The following is a 6764-nucleotide window of genomic DNA, read 5'->3' on the forward strand; positions in this document are numbered from 1 at the left end:
GCTTGCGGAACTCTATCGAGACGAAGGAAACCGGAAACAAGATTCAACACACGATATTCACCAAGGCACATGCTCGACAATATGCAATCCACATATGATGCATGATCAGCTGAATATATGCAAGACATGGCATGTCAATTCACAACAGTCAAACACTACACATTAAGTGAAGTTCAATATGCAACGAGTTGCATATTGACGAAACTCCACATACGATTTAATTAGTTCTATCCCGATTAGGTACACGACAATATTAAATGTTGGTTAAACATGGCAAAGATGTGAAGCGTAATTAAGCTACCTATCTAGGCATTTTAAATGAGGTCAGAAACGACTTATAGCATCTCCGAGATGACCTCATGCATTAATTTACAATTCTGTCCAGATCTGAATTTATGCAACGAGTTGCATATTGACGAAACTCCACATACGATTTAATTAGTTCTATCCCGATTAGGTACACTACAATATTAAATGTTGGTTAAACATGGCAAGAGGTGAAGCGTAATTAAGCTACCTATCTAGGCATTTTAAATTAGGTCAGAAACGACTTATAGCATCTCTGAGATGACCTCATGCGTTAATTTACAATTCTGTCCAGATCTGAATTAACACGATTAAATATTTGTTAAACAGAAAAAATAGGTTCACGTGATTCTATGTGTCGTTTCAATCAATTTACACATAGAGAACATCTCCAGCGGAGCTACGGTTCAAAAGATATGATCACCGCAAGATATGATGTCATGAATGCAACATGTATGCGAATGTCAGCCACAAGCATTCCAAACCAAGAAGGCAACAACATATTATGAAACTACACGAGATTCTAAGCAAGTTTCATATAGGACACGATCAAAACGGAGCAACGGTTCAACAAATACAAGCTACACAAGAAATAGTCAAAATCTGCCAAAATCAGCCACATAGCATTTTCTACGCCCCAAAACAACAAAGTACATAAATCTAAAATGCTCAAACAAGACATGAGACAGTAGTAGTCAAGATACACTCCAACACCCTACCAATAACATCTAGCATGGCAGCATGGATCACTAGGAAAAGAACTCACAAAATGGCATCTCACACACAGTTTCAGACTTAGTGAAAATATCAGTTTTTGACAGTGCAGTTTACGATCTGAAGGCATGTTGACAGCAGAAAAATTATATGCTACAGGGCATCAAATGGCATGAAAATTTAAAGCATGCTAGAGAATCTTAAGGACTACAACTAACTCCATTGCACGAACCTCAAAAGAGCTACATATCACTAACAAAACTCATGGCAAGACAGCAACAAAATATAACAGATTTCAGACTTAGAAATATTTCAGCATCTCCAAATCAAAACTATTTTCTAGCATGTTGACAACAAGCAAACAACACCTAAACATGGATTTCTAGTGCAACCAAAATTATCAGGGGCTAGCCTACATATCCAATGGCATATCTCTAGTTGACAACTCATTCATATCATGCACGGAATAAATCCCACAAAATAAACAAAAGGGCAACATGGCAAAATATCACGCGCACTAACTTGCTCGAAAGCTAAAACTAAATGCACACTTAAATTCTATGGATTTTTCTACCCCGAAAACATATATAATATGTGGGGTTTGAAAAATAAACTAGCGCCACACGTATATGCGAGATTATGTCCTAAACACGACATGGCAAACTAGCGACGGAACCTACATGCAAAAATGCAAGAAACTACTCTAATATACATGGAAAAGGGTCCCGAACAACACAAACATTTTATATATGGGATTTGAACAATCCGGACACGCGCAAAATTAAATACGGGATAATTCCCTATTAGGACAGCACGCAATTCTAGGCATACGACGGTTCAAACCACTCCAAACATGCATGCAAGTTGCAAAATACTATTCTACGCGAAAAACTACACCAGTTACATATATAAACAATTCCGATCCGACGCACGGATTAAAAGCTACACGCGTTTGAAAATTATGCATTTTTCTAAAATTAATAAATTCGTCGGATAATTAAAAAAAAACCTACGGGCCGAATCTGGAGCTTAACGGTCCTAACAGAGCATGGAGCATAATAACTAAACTGCGCCAGGGCGGGGGATTGAAGCAGCTGCTCACCTCGTGGCTCTTGGGCCAGCCTGGAGGAGAGAAGGCTGGGAGGAGCTAGAGAGGTGGGCCGGGGCGACGAGGCCGGCTGGGCCTCACACGGGGAGGCGGCCCAGGCCGGGCACGACGGCGGCCAACTCCTTGGAGCAAGGTGAGCCGAGCCTATTGGAAATATGCCCTAGAGGCAATGATAAATAGTTATTATTATTTTTTCTGTTTAAAGATAATCGTTTATTATCCATGCTATAATTGTATTAAATGAAAACATAGATACATGTGTGGATACATAGACAAAACAACGTCCCTAGCAAGCCTCTAGTTGGCTGGCTAGTTGATCAATGATAGTCAAGGTTTTCTGACTATATGCAAGTGTTGTCACTTGATAACTGGATCACATCATTAGGAGAATCATGTGATGGACTAGACCCAAACTATGAACGTAGCATATTGATCGTGTCGTTTTATTGCTATGTTTTCTGCGTGTCAAGTATTTATTCCTATGACCATGAGATCATATAACTCACTGGCACCGGAGGAATACCTTGTGTGCATCAAACGTTGCAACGTAACTGGGTGACTATAAAGGTGCTCTACAGGTATCTCCGAAGGTGTCCGTTGAGTTAGTGTGGATCAAGACTGGGATTTCCGTGTGACGGAGAGGTATCTCGGGGCCCACTCGGTAATACAACACCACACACAAGCTTTGGAAGCAATGTGACCAAGTGTAAGTCACGGGATCTTGTATTACGGAACGAGTAAAGAGACTTGCCGGTAACGAGATTGAAATAGGTATGCGGATACCGACGATCAAATCTCGGGCAAGTAACATACCGAAGGACAAATGGAATGGCGTACGAGATTGTATGAATCCTTGACACTGAGGTTCAACCGATAAGATCTTCGGAGAATATGTAGGATCCAATATGGGCATCCAGGTCCCGCTATTGTATATTGACCGAGGAGTGTCTCGGGGCATGTGTGCATAGTTCTCGAACCCGCAGGGTCTGCACACTTAAGGTTCGATGATGTTTTAGTATAGTTGAGTTATATGTGTGGTTACCGAATGTTGTTCGGAGTCCCGGATGAGATCACGGACGTCACGAGGGTTTCTGGAATGGTCTGGAAACGAAGATTGATATATAGGATGGTTTCATTTGGTTACCGGGAAGTTTCGGGCAATTCCGACAGTGTACCGGGGGTGACGAATGGGTTCCGGGAGTTCACCGGGAGGGGCCCACCCACCCAGGAGTGATCCCAAGGCCCTAGGGTGGCGCCACAAGTCCCTAGTGGGCTGGTGGAGTCAGCCCAAGGGGCCCATGGCGCCACATAAGAAAATACCAAAATAAAAGAAAAAGTAAAAGGGAAAGAGGGAGGTGGGAAGGAAGAGGAGGACTCCTCCTTCCCAAACCGAATTGGAGGAGGAGTCCTCCTCCTCCTAGCGCCAGCGCACCCTCAAGGCTAGCCCCTCGCCCTCCCTCCTATATATAGTGGAGGTTTAGGGATTTTTGAGACACAACTTTGCCACGTCCAACTCAACCCTAGACCACATAGTTTTACCTCTAGATCGGATTTCTGTGGAGCTCGGGCGGAGCCCTACAGGAGTAGATCATCACCACCATCGGAGCGCCGTCACGCTGTCGGAGAACTCATCTACTTCTCCGTCTTGCTTGCTGGATCAACAAGGCCGAGATCATCGTCGAGATGTACGTGTGCTGAACGCGGAGGTGTCGTCCGTTCGGCGCTAGATCGGAACGAATCGTGGGACGGATCGAGGGACGGTTCGTGGGACGGTTTGAGGGACGTGAAGAAATTCCACTACATCAACCGCGTTTCTTAACGCTTCCTGCTGTGCAATCTACAAGGGTACGTAGATCCAAATCTCCTCTCGTAGATGGAAATCACCATGATAGGTCTTCGTGTGCGTAGGAAATTTTTTGTTTCCCATGCAACGTTCCCCAACAGTGGCATCATGAGCTAGGTTCATGCGTAGATGTTATCTCGAGCAGAACAAAAAAGGTTTTGTGGACGGTGATGTTCATTTGCTGCCCTCCTTAGTATTTTCTCGATTCGGCGGTATTGTTGGATTGAAGCGACCCGGACCGACATTAATCGTACACTTATGAGAGACTGGTTTCATCAACTAACATGCAACCTCGCTGCATAAAGATGACTGGCGGGTGTTGGTTTCTTTAACTTTAGTTGAATTGGTTTTGACCGAGGCGGTCCTTGGAGAGGTTAAATAGCAATTTGCACATCTCCATTGTGGTTTTTGCGTAAGTAAGATGCGATCATACTACATACCCATAGCAGCCACGTAAAACATGCCACAACAAATTAGAGAACGTCTAACTTTTTTTTGCAGGGTATGCTTGTGATATGATATGGCCAATGACGTGATGTGATATATGTTGGGGAACTTCGCATGGGAAACAAAATTTTTCCTACGCGCACGAAGACCTATCATGGTGATGTCCATCTACGAGAGGGGATGAGTGATCTACGTACCCTTGTAGACCGTACAGCAGAAGCGTTAGAGAACGCGGTTGATGTAGTGGAACGTCCTCACGTCCCTCGATCCGCCCCGCGAACAATCCCGCGATCAGTCCCACGATCTAGTACCGAACGGACGGCACCTCCGCGTTCAGCACACGTACAGCTCGACGATGATCTCGGCCTTCTTGATCCAGCAAGAGAGACGGAGAGGTAGAAGAGTTCTCCGGCAGCGTGACGGCTCTCCGGAGGTTGGTGATGACCTTGTCTCAGCAGGGCTCCGCCCGAGCTCCGCAGAAACGCGATCTAGAGGAAAAACCGTGGAGGTATGTGGTCGGGCTGCCGTGGAAAAATCGTCTCAAATCAGCCTAAAACCTCCGTATATATAGGTGGGAGGGAGGGGGCCTTGCCTTCGGGCTCAAGGAGCCCCAAGGGGGTCGACCGAGTCCAAGGGGGAGGACTCTCCCCCCCCAAACCGAGTTGGACTAGGTTTGGTGGGAGGGAGTCCCCCTTCCTTCCCACCTCCTCCTTTTTTTTCTTTCTCTCTTGATTTTCTTCTCCTTGGCGCATAGGGCACTTGTGGGCTGTCCCACCAGCCCACTAAGGGCTGGTGTGTCTCCCCAAAGGCCTATGAGCTTCCCCGGGGTGGGTTGCCCTCCCCGGTGAACTCCCGGAACCCATTCGTCATTCCCGGTACATTCCCGGTAACTACGAAAAACCTTCCGGTAATCAAATGAGGTCATCCTATATATCAATCTTCGTTTCCGGACCATTCCGGAAACCCTCGTGACGTCCGTGATCTCATCCGGGACTCCAAACAACATTCGGTAACCAACCATATAACTCAAATACGCATAAAACAACGTCGAACCTTAAGTGTGCAGACCCTGCGGGTTCGAGAACTATGTAGACATGACCCGAGAGACTCCTCGGTCAATATCCAATAGCGGGACCTGGATGCCCATATTGGATCCTACATATTCTACGAAGATCTTATCGTTTGAACCTCAGTGCCAAGGATTCGTATAATCCCGTATGTCATTCCCTTTGTCCTTCGGTATGTTACTTGCCCGAGATTCGATCGTCAGTATCCGCATACCTATTTCAATCTCGTTTACCGGCAAGTGTCTTTACTCGTTCCGTAATACAAGATCCCGCAATTTACACTAAGTTACATTGCTTGCAAGGCTTGTGTGTGATGTTGTATTACCGAGTGGGCCCCGAGATACCTCTCCGTCACACGGAGTGACAAATCCCAGTCTTGATCCATACTAACTCAACTAACACCTTCGGAGATACCTGTAGAGCATCTTTATAGTCACCCAGTTACGTTGCGATGTTTGATACACACAAAGCATTCCTCCGGTGTCAGTGAGTTATATGATCTCATGGTCATAGGAACAAATACTTGACACGCAGAAAACAGTAGCAACAAAATGACACGATCAACATGCTACGTCTATTAGTTTGGGTCTAGTCCATCACATGATTCTCCTAATGATGTGATCCCGTTATCAAGTAACAACACTTGCCTATGGCCAGGAAACCTTGGCCATCTTTGATCAACGAGCTAGTCAACTAGAGGCTTACTAGGGACAGTGTTTTGTCTATGTATCCACACAAGTATTGTGTTTCCAATCAATACAATTATAGCATGGATAATAAACGATTATCATGAACAAAGAAATATAATAATAACTAATTTATTATTGCCTCTAGGGCATATTTCCAACAGTCTCCCACTTGCACTAGAGTCAATAAGCTAGTTCACATCACTATGTGATTCCAACGAATCCAACACCCATATAGTTATGGGGTCTGATCACGTCTTGCTCGTGAGAGAGGTTTTAGTCAACAGTTCTGAAACTTTCAGATTCGTGCGTTCTTTACAAATCTTTATGTCACCTTATAGATGCTGCTACTACGTGCTATTCGGAAATGCTCCAAATATCTACTCTACTACACGAATCCGTTTCACTACTCATAGTTATTCGGATTAGTGTCAAAGCTTGCACTGACGTAACCCTTTACGACAAACTCTTTAACCACCTCCATAATCGAGAAAAATTCCTTAGTCCATTAGTTACTAAGGATAAATTTCGACCGCTGCTAGTGATTCAATCATGGATCACTCTCTGTACCTCTCAACGTACTTTGAGTCAAG

Source organism: Hordeum vulgare, chromosome 2H (genome assembly GCF_904849725.1).
Source record: "Hordeum vulgare subsp. vulgare chromosome 2H, MorexV3_pseudomolecules_assembly, whole genome shotgun sequence".
NCBI lineage: Eukaryota > Viridiplantae > Streptophyta > Magnoliopsida > Poales > Poaceae > Hordeum > Hordeum vulgare.